At 44.5% G+C, this 14,688-nt stretch overlaps 1 protein-coding gene across 3 annotated transcripts in view; it reads left to right on the top strand.

Annotated features, from left to right (window-relative positions):
* LOC146809663 (sulfotransferase 2A1-like) overlaps positions 1-14,688 on the top strand; it is a 552,792-nt gene that overhangs the window by 216,677 nt on the left and 321,427 nt on the right. The gene's annotated exons all lie outside the window — the stretch shown is intronic.

The raw sequence follows: 14,688 nt of genomic DNA, 5'->3' as shown, positions 1-14,688 counted from the left end.
TAGTGAGTAATGTTTAAATATGTAAATATCTGTATCAGTCTCTCACTTTGTGTATAAGTGGCTGCATGGGTTGGTGAGTAGCTACATGGGTGTCTATATAGGTTATTAGTTGTTTTTTTGAGTATCAGTCTGAGTGTCTGCATGGTTCGGTGGGGGGTATTACGTAGTGCATAGGTGCATGAATGAGTGACTCACTGTTTGTATGTGTTGAACACAGCATGTGTGCAGGACTGTATGGGTGGATGAGTGTGTGTATGGGTGTGTTAGTGAGTGAATGACTGTCTCGGTAGTGTCTTTATGAGTAACTACATATGTTTTAAACTAGTATATGTGACTATTGGTGTATATATGTGAGTATATGTGAGAGTGAGAGATTGAAAGAGTTCCTGTATGAATAAGTATGTGTTTCTATAAGTGATTGTTTAAAAGACTAAGTATGTGTAAGTTTCCCTAGAAGTAAGTGTGGTGGTGTGTGTATAACTGTATATGCAATTCAATGTATGTTTGATTCTTTATTAGCATGAGTGACTATGTGTGTGAGTAACTCTATGGATGAGTGGCATTGTGTAACAGGATGTATAGGTGTATGAGTACATATGATGAGTGAGTACATGTATGAGTGACTGTATAGGACTGTTGGTGAATGAGTGTATGTGTATGTGGATCTTAGAATTACTGAAGAGGTTGTTGTAACTGGTATTGGTATGTCCATTGTTTTGAAAATGTTAGTCTCTATTTTTGAATGTGTGTATCAAAGGTTATATTAGGGTGAGAGGAGGTCTGCCACTCTATCACAAGGATGATGTCATCAGTGATGTCATCAGTGATGTCATTTGAGATGTCATCAGTGATGTCATGAGTGATGTCACTGACCATGTCATGAGTGATGTAATATGTGACGTCATCAGCAGTGCATTGCGGGCGCCCGAGTTATAGTTAGCTGAACTAACTATAACGGGGGAATTTCAATGGTTTTGTACAAGTGAAAAGTCCAGCTAACTATAACACCCCTGAAACCTATGGTTTTTTCAGTGAATTTCTGAGGTTTTTTAAATGCTAATTCCTAACTATAACGTGCCTGAAACCTATGGTTTTTTCTGTGAATTTCAAAGGTTTTTTAAATGCTAATTTCTAACTATGCCTACAGAGATAGGACATGTGAAGAAAGAAGAAAAAATGCACAGAAAGAAACAAAAGAAGTGCAGAAAGAAGCAACAGAAGTCCTCAAATACGAAGATAAGTGCAGGAAGAAGGATAACGTGCAGAAAGAACAAAAAGAAGAGCAGAAAGAAGCCTTGTTGCAAAATCATCCTGTACCCTCAACTTTTTCAGACGGATACTGGTGGTAACTGAGCCTGACTAACCAGTCCTAGAGCCAGTGTTATGTTAAAAGACACTTAGAATACAGTGAAAACACCTACATACACTAGGGAACATTATGCGTTGGGGTCCCCCTGTGATTAGCATGACCTCCTCTGTAAGCCCCTAGTATATAAGAGGGCATGGGGATTAAAACTACCTCTTAAAACAGGCCACAGGGCGTTTTTGCACACGTTAACTCAGGCCCCGTCCCCTCCCTTCACCACTGTGTAAACACGCCCTGTGTCCATTTTTAGTTGGGAGATTAAGTTCATTTGAATCCTGAGGGTCCCTGGGGTCCAACTAGCCCACTAGGTACCTCCAGTAAGTGCCACAGAGCTGCGTTGCAGAGAGGTGTAAAAAGTGGCACGGCCTGGACCACCTCTCTGCAATGCAGCTCAGTGGCGCTTACTGGAAGCACTTGGTGGGCTAGTTAGCCCCCAGGGGCCCTCAGTATTGAAGGGAAATTATATCCCCAATTTAAAACGTGCCATAGTGCGTGTTTGCACACGTCACCTCAGGCCCCGTCCCCTCCCTTCACCACTGTGTAAACGCGCCCTGTGGCTGTTCTAAGTTGAGAGATTAAGTCCCCTTGAATCCTAAGGGTCCCTAGGGTCAAACTAGACCACTAGGTACCTCCAGTAAGCGCCACAGAGCTGCGTTGCAGAGAGGTGTAAAAAGGGGCTTGGCCTCAGAACACCTGGCTGCAGCGCAGCTCCCTGGCGCATACTGGAGATACCTGTTGGGGGCGCGTTTGCAGAGTGCTGCACGGAGGGGGCATGGCCTCCTGCACGATGCCAGTCTTTTATTTATTTTAGTTTTTTAAGAAGGGGGGCTGTTTGGTTCCCCTTCTTATTCTAATTTATTGGCCCTGATGACCCCATCCCCCAGGGCCAGTCTCCTAATTATATTTTTTTGACCCCAATCCCCAGGGCCGGCCACTGTTTTTTATTATTTTAAAAAAATATATATTTATAGACACACCTAGGACATGCTGGACAAACCGTACGTACCTATCACCATGACGATTTGCGTGATATTCATTAAAAGGCGACTATGCATGCAATGAATCCACGTGGAATGTATTTACACCACTAGTGAAGCTCTGACATGTCTGATGCCCTACCGTGCCTAATCCCGGTAGACACCCTTGTCGTTTATTTATACAAACTTGGGTAGCTATTGACGGGCACATTTAATACACATGCACACCAAGCCATTCAAAGGGGATTCGACAAAAATTCGACCAAAACTATGCAAGAAACCCCCCTCACGGTTAATAAAACACACATCCACTGCCGGATGTGTAATACTTTTTATTTTACTCTCTGGAAAGGGGACGAACATCACTTGAGAGTCACAGCGCGCTCCTGACAGAGCCCAATGCTGTGTTTTACCCACCATTGCCTGCCGTGTGCCACACACCTCTGTGTTGTATTCCACTAGCTAGTGCATATGCTATGACACTCTCTAGCCCATGTGCACTGTAACACCACCCCGTGAATATGTCATGCCACACTTGTCTTCGCACGGGTTATATTGCCCCATCTAACGTGCCTTTCTCGATGCCTATGTTATAACGCACAGTGCTATGCCATACATATTACAATCTGGGATCCATATCTTTGTCACAGTGCATATGCAACCTTACACTCCCCAGCACATATTTTATATTACAACTTTAGAGACTAGTTAGGTTACACAACACTGCCCTGTGCATATTACACTCCAAGGCGCATATCGCATAGCACGCGCTAGTGCCTGTGCTATCTCGCGCTCTCTAATGAATCTGTCATTGCGCACAATGTATTGCATATTATATTTCACGCCCGGTTCATCTTATATCACACTTTTTGGTGCATAGTTTATACCATACACTATATCTAGTTTTCATTTTCAATCGTGCTCTCAGGACTATGTTCTATATAACACTGTGTTCACCTACCCTTTTCACGGGCATTACATTTTGCGATAGGGGGTGGAGGGTCAGGGGGTGTTTCTGCCAAGTGAGCCCGGAGTCACAGTCACAAACGTCCTCTTCTTCCTGAATAAAAGTGAGATTATGCTGCATACTTGTTCATATTTTAAGTAGTTCGCACAGACACAATGTTTTAAAAACAATAAAGTTCCTAATACCCGCCTTCTCTGAACAGTTAGCTTGCTGCCCCATCCCCGTGTGAATCCATGGACTAGCCTCCTCCCTCCTGCCATGCATGGTCTGATGTGCTGCCACTGCCCTCAGTATGATGCACCAGTCCACTCCTCCTGCCCTCCATTGCCCAATTCTATGCCCCATCATTGACCTCCTGCTTAAACTCTGTGCTTAGCTTGCTGCCCCTATTCTCCTTCCCCCTGCCCTCCGATGTCTTTGTGCATGCCCCTGCTCCATCCTTTTTGCCCACCATGTCCCATGGACCTGCCACTCCTATCTACTCTGAGTGTTCTGTTGAGCTGCCACTCCCCTCCCACCTGCCTAGCATTGTCAGATGACTGTAACCTGTCCCTGTCACCTCCACCCTGCCTGTCCACATGCCATGCCCCTATCCTCTTCCTCCTGTCCTACATGGTCCATTGTACTGCCACACCCTTCTGCCCTCCCTGGTCTGTTGTGCTGCAGCTGCTCCTCCTGCCTGCCCCGTGTGGTCTGTTGTGAGGTCCCTTCCCCTGAACTTTCTTGTCTGTGCACAGGTCCTGACCCTCCCTTCTATCCTCCATCGTCCTTTGTGCATGCCCCTCCACCCTCCTTCTTGCCCATCATAGCCATTGTGCTGCCACTAACCCTCCCACTTGCCATGCATGGTCTTCTGTGCTGCCAAGGCCCCTCCCACCTTCCCTGTGTGGTCAGTTAGCTGCCCCTGACCCCCTCCCACCTTCCCTCCATGGTCTGTGTGTATGCCATCACAGTCTCACTGTTGCTCTTCATGGTGTGTCTTGCTTCTAGTGCCCATCCTGCCTGACCTCCATGGCTATCTTGCTGCTCCTGCCCTGCCCCCTTGCCCCCAGCCCTACTCCCTCCCTCTTGGCTTGTCTGTTCCATTGTAACGCCCCTGATCCGTCCCTCCTGCCCTTTATGGTCTGTTATGCTGCAGCTTTCTCTCCTGTCTGTCCATTATGGTCAGCTAGCTACCATTGCCTCTTGCCCCTCTGTTCTCTGTTGTCCATGTGCATGGTCTTGTCCCCTCCCTCTTGCTTTCTATGGATTGTTGTGCTGCACTCCCGTGTGGTGTATTGTGCTGCTGCAAACCCTGATGCCTGCCCTGCAGGGTCAGTTTGGTGCACCTCTCCATGTCCCTCCTGTCCTCTGTTATCCAAGTCCATGTCCCTATCCCATTTCCTTCCATGATCCAATGTACCATACTTGCGAACATTTTGAACTTGGTAAGAGGGAGATTTTGAAAAAAAACTGGGGTATTGATTTTCCCCTTTGAGTTACATTGAAAAAGAGGATATTGTAGACAGGAGACAGATCAAATAAAGCCCATTTGAGCTTAAAAACATTGGACGTTTCCTGGCTGAATCGGGTCTGTTGGCATGTATGGTTGTACTAACATTGCCTCTTCCTTCTGCCCACAATGGTCTATTACATTGCCACAGGCTTGAAGGAGGGTAGATTTTGTATCACAGGGGGCCCCTGGCCCGTTCTGTCCACACCTGAAGTATGAGACCCTTGTCCTTGCCCTGCCAGCTGCATTTGTAGGCCGTATTAAATTGACCAGCGGGTCCTGTGTTGCTATATAATTATCCTGAGACATCCTTACCACTCAGCCAGTATAAAACCCCTGTGTAGGCCCTTCTGTTCAATATGTAGGCCTCTTTGTTAAATTGACCATAGCTCTGCAATTTTAGTGTATAGCAGTCTGAAGGCAGGTCTGCGAGGCCTTCTGCTCCAAACCAGTAGCCCCCACCCTACCCGAGTGCTCCGTGCTCGGTATCAAAGTTCAACATCCCCCTGAAGCTGTCGACATACAGTAGGCTGCATCCTGGACTGGTACTTGCTTCCTGGGCAGGTTTCCCGCTTTTAAGGAAGTGGCAACCGCAGAGCGTCAAGTTAGGAGAACTGAGGAGATTTTATACATGAATATATTGAATTCCCGTACAATACCCATTATTTTCTGCTTGCTCTATGGAACTTACGATAAGCGATTGGCCTGAGAGACTGACCTTTTCACCCAGTCCATTGTCAGCATTAAGTGGGTAAATGACGAAATGTCTGGTAAAATCTGCAGACAAAGCTTTTGGGTAGCATACGTAGGTAGATGTAGCGTGCAAAGGAGCCCACAAAATGATATAAAAAGGGAGCACCCACAGATATCGACGGACTACCTCGCCGTCTGTATGTAGGTTAACCGGCAGTGCAGGTTTTCCCCAAGAGCTGGGAGCTCTTGTCTTCCTTTGCTTAAAATGTCTTGCTCTGCTTTGCTTGAAGTATCTTATTCTATTTTACCTATATGAAATGTCATGTTATGTTTAACCATTGTTCTCTTTACTTTTGCATTTAAAAGATTTTGTATTGTAATTGCAGGAATGCTTGCTCTAAGAGTAAACGTGAGTGTTCCTAGGTAACATTTTCCTTGGTGTAACTTGTTTCTCATGATGCATTTATAGATGTGTTTTCTCTCTCTCTCTGTCAGTACATTAATTGAGATACAGAGAATATCATGACAGCTGTATGATTATCTGGATTCTGTATTTTGTACTTTATGTCTCTATTCTGCGGTTTCTTTGAAGTTGCATCTTCTCATTAAACTGCCATTGTATTCTGCCTCCAATTCCATGTCTCATATGTCTGTTTTCTTCATTTTTGGAGCAAGCGTTCCTAGGCACCCCGGCTCAAATTAAGGTGCCCCTTTTGTCCCTGACTCACTCTCCTGCTCAGTTCTGTGGTGGCTCCCGGGGATCTGGGGACCGCCCCTAGCTTCCTTGACCCGTAATAGATCTTGCCTCCAACAGCCTCTCTTGCAAGTCCTGTATTGTTGGTTTGTTGCCCCTGCCCCCCTTTCCACTGCCCTCCATAGTCTGTTGTGCTTCCACGGCCCTTCCTGCCTGCTCAGTGTGGTTAAATTGTTGCCTTTGCACCCTCCTACCTGCCTTCAATTTTCAGAGTCCGTGCCCCTGGCCTCTGCCTCTCAACAGTATCCTAATGAACAACTAGATTGCTAACATTCTATATTTATTACAAAAGTGTGGAACGCCTGACATCATCTTGATGTAATCAAAACTGTAATACCTAGAGCATTTCCTTTAGAAATTACATATATGAGAGGGTCTTATTGGCATCAAAATTATGGTTAGTGCTCTAAAAGGCTAAAATAAGGACATATTTTCTGAGTTTTCAAATAGCGACAAAGCACTTTTAAATTATTTGTTATCTTTATGTTTTTTTATCCAGTTGACCACTTGATTAAATGTTGCACTTAGGGGAGATGATGTGGTGTTACTTCCAGAACTGCAGACTTTGCAACTGGGGAACCAGGTTGAAGTTTCTGCTTCAGCTCGACATGCTGTGATTCTGGTCAAATCACTTAGTCTCCCCATGTCTACAACCAAAATGAATGTGTTCTTGTGTGATGTAACCAATGCTCATGTAAAGCACTCCAATACCTGACAAGTCTGCACTATATAACACTGCAAAAACACAAAATAATAAGTGTTTTGCACACTTCTGTTATTGGGCTATATTTGGGCTACATCTGGGTGATTTTGGGCTACATTTGGGCTCTTTTGTCTCCGGTGGCCATCTTGGGAGATTTATTTGTTATGAAGTTTCCTAATTTCCTCATGTACTGCAGTCTCCTCAGTAGGAAATGCTTTCAGTTTTTTACTTTGATTCCATCATGAAGGTATTCAGATATGTCACACATTTGCCATAAATTCTGAATGTTAGCACTCTAGTTGCTCATTAGATCATTGTAGTAAAACTACTGCACCATGGAAGTCTGCTCCTGGTATTAAAAGTGCATGTTTCAGTCTGCATGTCAGAATTTTTTTAATGAAATAGAAGAGGATTTGAGAAGTCACTCAAAATGTGCCCTCATTTTCTTTCTTCAGCATTAATCATAATTTCTATGGCAAAATGAACCTCCTCATTGTGTTCCTTTTTAAATTAAATGTTTTAAGTGTTACCAGTTTATTCCAATCAAGATGGCTTCAGGTGTGCCATACTTTTGTCATAATGAAGACAGTAAGCGCTCTAGTTGTTTTTAAGAACATTCTGGGACATTCTGTCATTGGGCTATACTTGGGCTACATCTGGGTGATATTTGGGCTACATTTGGGCTCTTTTGTCTCTGGTGGCCATCTTGGGAGACTTATTTGTTATGAAGTTTCCTAATTTCCTCATTTACTGCAGTCTCCTCAGTAGGAAATACTTTCAGTTTTTTACTTTGATTCCATCAAGAAGGCATTCAGATGTGTCACACATTTGCCATAAATTCAGAATGTTAGTACTCTTTTTGCTCATTAGATCACTGTAGTAAAGCTACTGCTCACCAGGGAAAACTGCTGCTGGTATTGAAAGTGCATGTTTCAGTCTGCATGTCAGAATTTTTTAATGAAATAGAAGAGGATTTGAGAAGTCACTCAAAATGTGCCCTAATTTTTCTTTCTGCAGCACTAATCATACTTTTTATTGAAAAATGAACCCCCTCATTTTGTTCCTTTTTAAATTAAATGTTTTAAGAGTTACCACTTTAATCCAAGCAAGATGGCTTCAGGTGTGCCATACGTTTATCATAAGTAGGACTGTTAGCGCTCTAGTAGTTCTTTGGAACACTCTGGGAAGCTGCAGTAGAACACAAAGGAATCAACTGACAGTCTCTGCCCTTGTTGGATGTACATGTTTTACTGAGAATGTCAGACTTCATTCTCACATGACTGAGAAAGATAATGTGAATTTACAGAAAATAAGCTCTCAGTTTAGCCTATAGATCACCTTCCAAACCTCTGTGGTAAAAGCATGAGAAAATATTTTTCTCTCAATCATGATATCCCAGCAGAAGGCTTTTTCACATGGTGAAATCACCTTAGAACATACCACAATTCCTAAAATGAGTATGGTACCATCAACAAATGATTTATAATGTAACTAAAGTCTTAAAACCTTCTATTAACTGCAATGCTTTTTAATGAGGTGCTATCATGTATATTGGTCCCAAGATGGCTGCCAACACTTCTTGGATGAAGTGCTGACAGCCAATCAGATCTCAGGATGAGATGTGTGGTTAGGCTCCGCCCACATATATATATGCTTTTAAATGCTATTTTCTCAGGATCTACTGAACAGATTTACACCAAACCTACAAAAGGCACTTCCTTGACCTGAGGACTACCTCTCTGCCAAATTTCAAGTAATTCTGTTCAGCCGTTCGGGCTGTAGCTCGTTCTAAAGGTCCTATGGAAAAATGCATGGGAAAAACGCGTTTTGGGACCCCCCTTTTATCTCAGCCCCCGCTTGACGAATCCCCCCGAGACTTTCAGGGTAGGAGCGGAGCGTAGCGCCCCACCTATTTTGAAAAATTCGCGAGGATTCGTCAACCGGCGCCAAAGTTATTCAAAATAGAATGTTGCGGATTTCCTATGGAAACGTGGTCCTAACTATAACTATCTACTGGCGACCGCCAGTAGATAATATATATATATATATATATATATATATATATATATTCACTGAAAAAACCATAGGTTTCAGGGGTGTTATAGTTAGCTGGACTTTTCACTTGTACAAAACCATTGAAATTCCCCCGTTATAGTTAGTTCAGCTAACTATAACTCGGGCGCCCGCAATGCACTGCTGATGACGTCACATATTACATCACTCATGACATGGTCAGTGACATCACTCATGACATCACTGATGACATCTCAAATGACATCACTGATGACATCACTGATGACATCATCCAGTGAATGTGTGTTTTTCTGAAAATTAAATATGTTTTATATATGTATATCTCAAGGTCGATGGAAGAATATATGGGTATATAAGTGTCTAAATGGATGATTTGTTTTTGAAAAATTGATTGTGTAAATGACTGATTAAGTGTATCATAGTGAATACATGGCTTAGTGAGTAATGTTTAAATATGTAAATATCTGTATCAGTCTCTCACTTTGTGTATAAGTGGCTGCATGGGTTGGTGAGTAGCTACATGGGTGTCTATATAGGTTATTAGTTGTTTTTTTGAGTATCAGTCTGAGTGTCTGCATGGTTCGGTGGGGGGTATTACGTAGTGCATAGGTGCATGAATGAGTGACTCACTGTTTGTATGTGTTGAACACAGCATGTGTGCAGGACTGTATGGGTGGATGAGTGTGTGTATGGGTGTGTTAGTGAGTGAATGACTGTCTCGGTAGTGTCTTTATGAGTAACTACATATGTTTTAAACTAGTATATGTGACTATTGGTGTATATATGTGAGTATATGTGAGAGTGAGAGATTGAAAGAGTTCCTGTATGAATAAGTATGTGTTTCTATAAGTGATTGTTTAAAAGACTAAGTATGTGTAAGTTTCCCTAGAAGTAAGTGTGGTGGTGTGTGTATAACTGTATATGCAATTAAATGTATGTTTGATTCTTTATTAGCATGAGTGACTATGTGTGTGAGTAACTCTATGGATGAGTGGCATTGTGTAACAGGATGTATAGGTGTATGAGTACATATGATGAGTGAGTACATGTATGAGTGACTGTATAGGACTGTTGGTGAATGAGTGTATGTGTATGTGGATCTTAGAATTACTGAAGAGGTTGTTGTAACTGGTATTGGTATGTCCATTGTTTTGAAAATGTTAGTCTCTATTTTTGAATGTGTGTATCAAAGGTTATATTAGGGTGAGAGGAGGTCTGCCACTCTATCACAAGGATGATGTCATCAGTGATGTCATCAGTGATGTCATTTGAGATGTCATCAGTGATGTCATGAGTGATGTCACTGACCATGTCATGAGTGATGTAATATGTGACGTCATCAGCAGTGCATTGCGGGCGCCCGAGTTATAGTTAGCTGAACTAACTATAACGGGGGAATTTCAATGGTTTTGTACAAGTGAAAAGTCCAGCTAACTATAACACCCCTGAAACCTATGGTTTTTTCAGTGAATTTCTGAGGTTTTTTAAATGCTAATTCCTAACTATAACGTGCCTGAAACCTATGGTTTTTTCTGTGAATTTCAAAGGTTTTTTAAATGCTAATTTCTAACTATGCCTACAGAGATAGGACATGTGAAGAAAGAAGAAAAAATGCACAGAAAGAAACAAAAGAAGTGCAGAAAGAAGCAACAGAAGTCCTCAAATACGAAGATAAGTGCAGGAAGAAGGATAACGTGCAGAAAGAACAAAAAGAAGAGCAGAAAGAAGCCTTGTTGCAAAATCATCCTGTACCCTCAACTTTTTCAGACGGATACTGGTGGTAACTGAGCCTGACTAACCAGTCCTAGAGCCAGTGCTATGTTAAAAGACACTTAGAATACAGTGAAAACACCTACATACACTAGGGAACATTATGCGTTGGGGTCCCCCTGTGATTAGCATGACCTCCTCTGTAAGCCCCTAGTATATAAGAGGGCATGGGGATTAAAACTACCTCTTAAAACAGGCCACAGGGCGTTTTTGCACACGTTAACTCAGGCCCCGTCCCCTCCCTTCACCACTGTGTAAACACGCCCTGTGTCCATTTTTAGTTGGGAGATTAAGTTCATTTGAATCCTGAGGGTCCCTGGGGTCCAACTAGCCCACTAGGTACCTCCAGTAAGTGCCACAGAGCTGCGTTGCAGAGAGGTGTAAAAAGTGGCACGGCCTGGACCACCTCTCTGCAATGCAGCTCAGTGGCGCTTACTGGAAGCACTTGGTGGGCTAGTTAGCCCCCAGGGGCCCTCAGTATTGAAGGGAAATTATATCCCCAATTTAAAACGTGCCATAGTGCGTGTTTGCACACGTCACCTCAGGCCCCGTCCCCTCCCTTCACCACTGTGTAAACGCGCCCTGTGGCTGTTCTAAGTTGAGAGATTAAGTCCCCTTGAATCCTAAGGGTCCCTAGGGTCAAACTAGACCACTAGGTACCTCCAGTAAGCGCCACAGAGCTGCGTTGCAGAGAGGTGTAAAAAGGGGCTTGGCCTCAGAACACCTGGCTGCAGCGCAGCTCCCTGGCGCATACTGGAGATACCTGTTGGGGGCGCGTTTGCAGAGTGCTGCACGGAGGGGGCATGGCCTCCTGCACGATGCCAGTCTTTTATTTATTTTAGTTTTTTAAGAAGGGGGACTGTTTGGTTCCCCTTCTTATTCTAATTTATTGGCCCTGATGACCCCATCCCCCAGGGCCAGTCTCCTAATTATATTTTTTTGACCCCAATCCCCAGGGCCGGCCACTGTTTTTTATTATTTTAAAAAAATATATATTTATAGACACACCTAGGACATGCTGGACAAACCGTACGTACCTATCACCATGACGATTTGCGTGATATTCATTAAAAGGCGACTATGCATGCAATGAATCCACGTGGAATGTATTTACACCACTAGTGAAGCTCTGACATGTCTGATGCCCTACCGTGCCTAATCCCGTAGACACCCTTGTCGTTTATTTATACAAACTTGGGTAGCTATTGACGGGCACATTTAATACACATGCACACCAAGCCATTCAAAGGGGATTCGACAAAAATTCGACCAAAACTATGCAAGAAACCCCCCTCACGGTTAATAAAACACACATCCACTGCCGGATGTGTAATACTTTTTATTTTACTCTCTGGAAAGGGGACGAACATCACTTGAGAGTCACAGCGCGCTCCTGACAGAGCCCAATGCTGTGTTTTACCCACCATTGCCTGCCGTGTGCCACACACCTCTGTGTTGTATTCCACTAGCTAGTGCATATGCTATGACACTCTCTAGCCCATGTGCACTGTAACACCACCCCGTGAATATGTCATGCCACACTTGTCTTCGCACGGGTTATATTGCCCCATCTAACGTGCCTTTCTCGATGCCTATGTTATAACGCACAGTGCTATGCCATACATATTACAATCTGGGATCCATATCTTTGTCACAGTGCATATGCAACCTTACACTCCCCAGCACATATTTTATATTACAACTTTAGAGACTAGTTAGGTTACACAACACTGCCCTGTGCATATTACACTCCAAGGCGCATATCGCATAGCACGCGCTAGTGCCTGTGCTATCTCGCGCTCTCTAATGAATCTGTCATTGCGCACAATGTATTGCATATTATATTTCACGCCCGGTTCATCTTATATCACACTTTTTGGTGCATAGTTTATACCATACACTATATCTAGTTTTCATTTTCAATCGTGCTCTCAGGACTATGTTCTATATAACACTGTGTTCACCTACCCTTTTCACGGGCATTACATTTTGCGATAGGGGGTGGAGGGTCAGGGGGTGTTTCTGCCAAGTGAGCCCGGAGTCACAGTCACAAACGTCCTCTTCTTCCTGAATAAAAGTGAGATTATGCTGCATACTTGTTCATATTTTAAGTAGTTCGCACAGACACAATGTTTTAAAAACAATAAAGTTCCTAATACCCGCCTTCTCTGAACAGTTAGCTTGCTGCCCCATCCCCGTGTGAATCCATGGACTAGCCTCCTCCCTCCTGCCATGCATGGTCTGATGTGCTGCCACTGCCCTCAGTATGATGCACCAGTCCACTCCTCCTGCCCTCCATTGCCCAATTCTATGCCCCATCATTGACCTCCTGCTTAAACTCTGTGCTTAGCTTGCTGCCCCTATTCTCCTTCCCCCTGCCCTCCGATGTCTTTGTGCATGCCCCTGCTCCATCCTTTTTGCCCACCATGTCCCATGGACCTGCCACTCCTATCTACTCTGAGTGTTCTGTTGAGCTGCCACTCCCCTCCCACCTGCCTAGCATTGTCAGATGACTGTAACCTGTCCCTGTCACCTCCACCCTGCCTGTCCACATGCCATGCCCCTATCCTCTTCCTCCTGTCCTACATGGTCCATTGTACTGCCACACCCTTCTGCCCTCCCTGGTCTGTTGTGCTGCAGCTGCTCCTCCTGCCTGCCCCGTGTGGTCTGTTGTGAGGTCCCTTCCCCTGAACTTTCTTGTCTGTGCACAGGTCCTGACCCTCCCTTCTATCCTCCATCGTCCTTTGTGCATGCCCCTCCACCCTCCTTCTTGCCCATCATAGCCATTGTGCTGCCACTAACCCTCCCACTTGCCATGCATGGTCTTCTGTGCTGCCAAGGCCCCTCCCACCTTCCCTGTGTGGTCAGTTAGCTGCCCCTGACCCCCTCCCACCTTCCCTCCATGGTCTGTGTGTATGCCATCACAGTCTCACTGTTGCTCTTCATGGTGTGTCTTGCTTCTAGTGCCCATCCTGCCTGACCTCCATGGCTATCTTGCTGCTCCTGCCCTGCCCCCTTGCCCCCAGCCCTACTCCCTCCCTCTTGGCTTGTCTGTTCCATTGTAACGCCCCTGATCCGTCCCTCCTGCCCTTTATGGTCTGTTATGCTGCAGCTTTCTCTCCTGTCTGTCCATTATGGTCAGCTAGCTACCATTGCCTCTTGCCCCTCTGTTCTCTGTTGTCCATGTGCATGGTCTTGTCCCCTCCCTCTTGCTTTCTATGGATTGTTGTGCTGCACTCCCGTGTGGTGTATTGTGCTGCTGCAAACCCTGATGCCTGCCCTGCAGGGTCAGTTTGGTGCACCTCTCCATGTCCCTCCTGTCCTCTGTTATCCAAGTCCATGTCCCTATCCCATTTCCTTCCATGATCCAATGTACCATACTTGCGAACATTTTGAACTTGGTAAGAGGGAGATTTTGAAAAAAAACTGGGGTATTGATTTTCCCCTTTGAGTTACATTGAAAAAGAGGATATTGTAGACAGGAGACAGATCAAATAAAGCCCATTTGAGCTTAAAAACATTGGACGTTTCCTGGCTGAATCGGGTCTGTTGGCATGTATGGTTGTACTAACATTGCCTCTTCCTTCTGCCCACAATGGTCTATTACATTGCCACAGGCTTGAAGGAGGGTAGATTTTGTATCACAGGGGGCCCCTGGCCCGTTCTGTGCACACCTGAAGTATGAGACCCTTGTCCTTGCCCTGCCAGCTGCATTTGTAGGCCGTATTAAATTGACCAGCGGGTCCTGTGTTGCTATATAATTATCCTGAGACATCCTTACCACTCAGCCAGTATAAAACCCCTGTGTAGGCCCTTCTGTTCAATATGTAGGCCTCTTTGTTAAATTGACCATAGCTCTGCAATTTTAGTGTATAGCAGTCTGAAGGCAGGTCTGCGAGGCCTTCTGCTCCAAACCAGTAGCCCCCACCCTA

The sequence above is a fragment of the Triturus cristatus genome, chromosome 7 (genome assembly GCF_964204655.1).
Source record: "Triturus cristatus chromosome 7, aTriCri1.1, whole genome shotgun sequence".
Taxonomy (NCBI): Eukaryota; Metazoa; Chordata; class Amphibia; order Caudata; family Salamandridae; genus Triturus; species Triturus cristatus.
The sequence above is the reverse complement of the archived record's forward strand: the minus strand, read 5'-3'. Positions and strand labels throughout refer to the sequence as shown.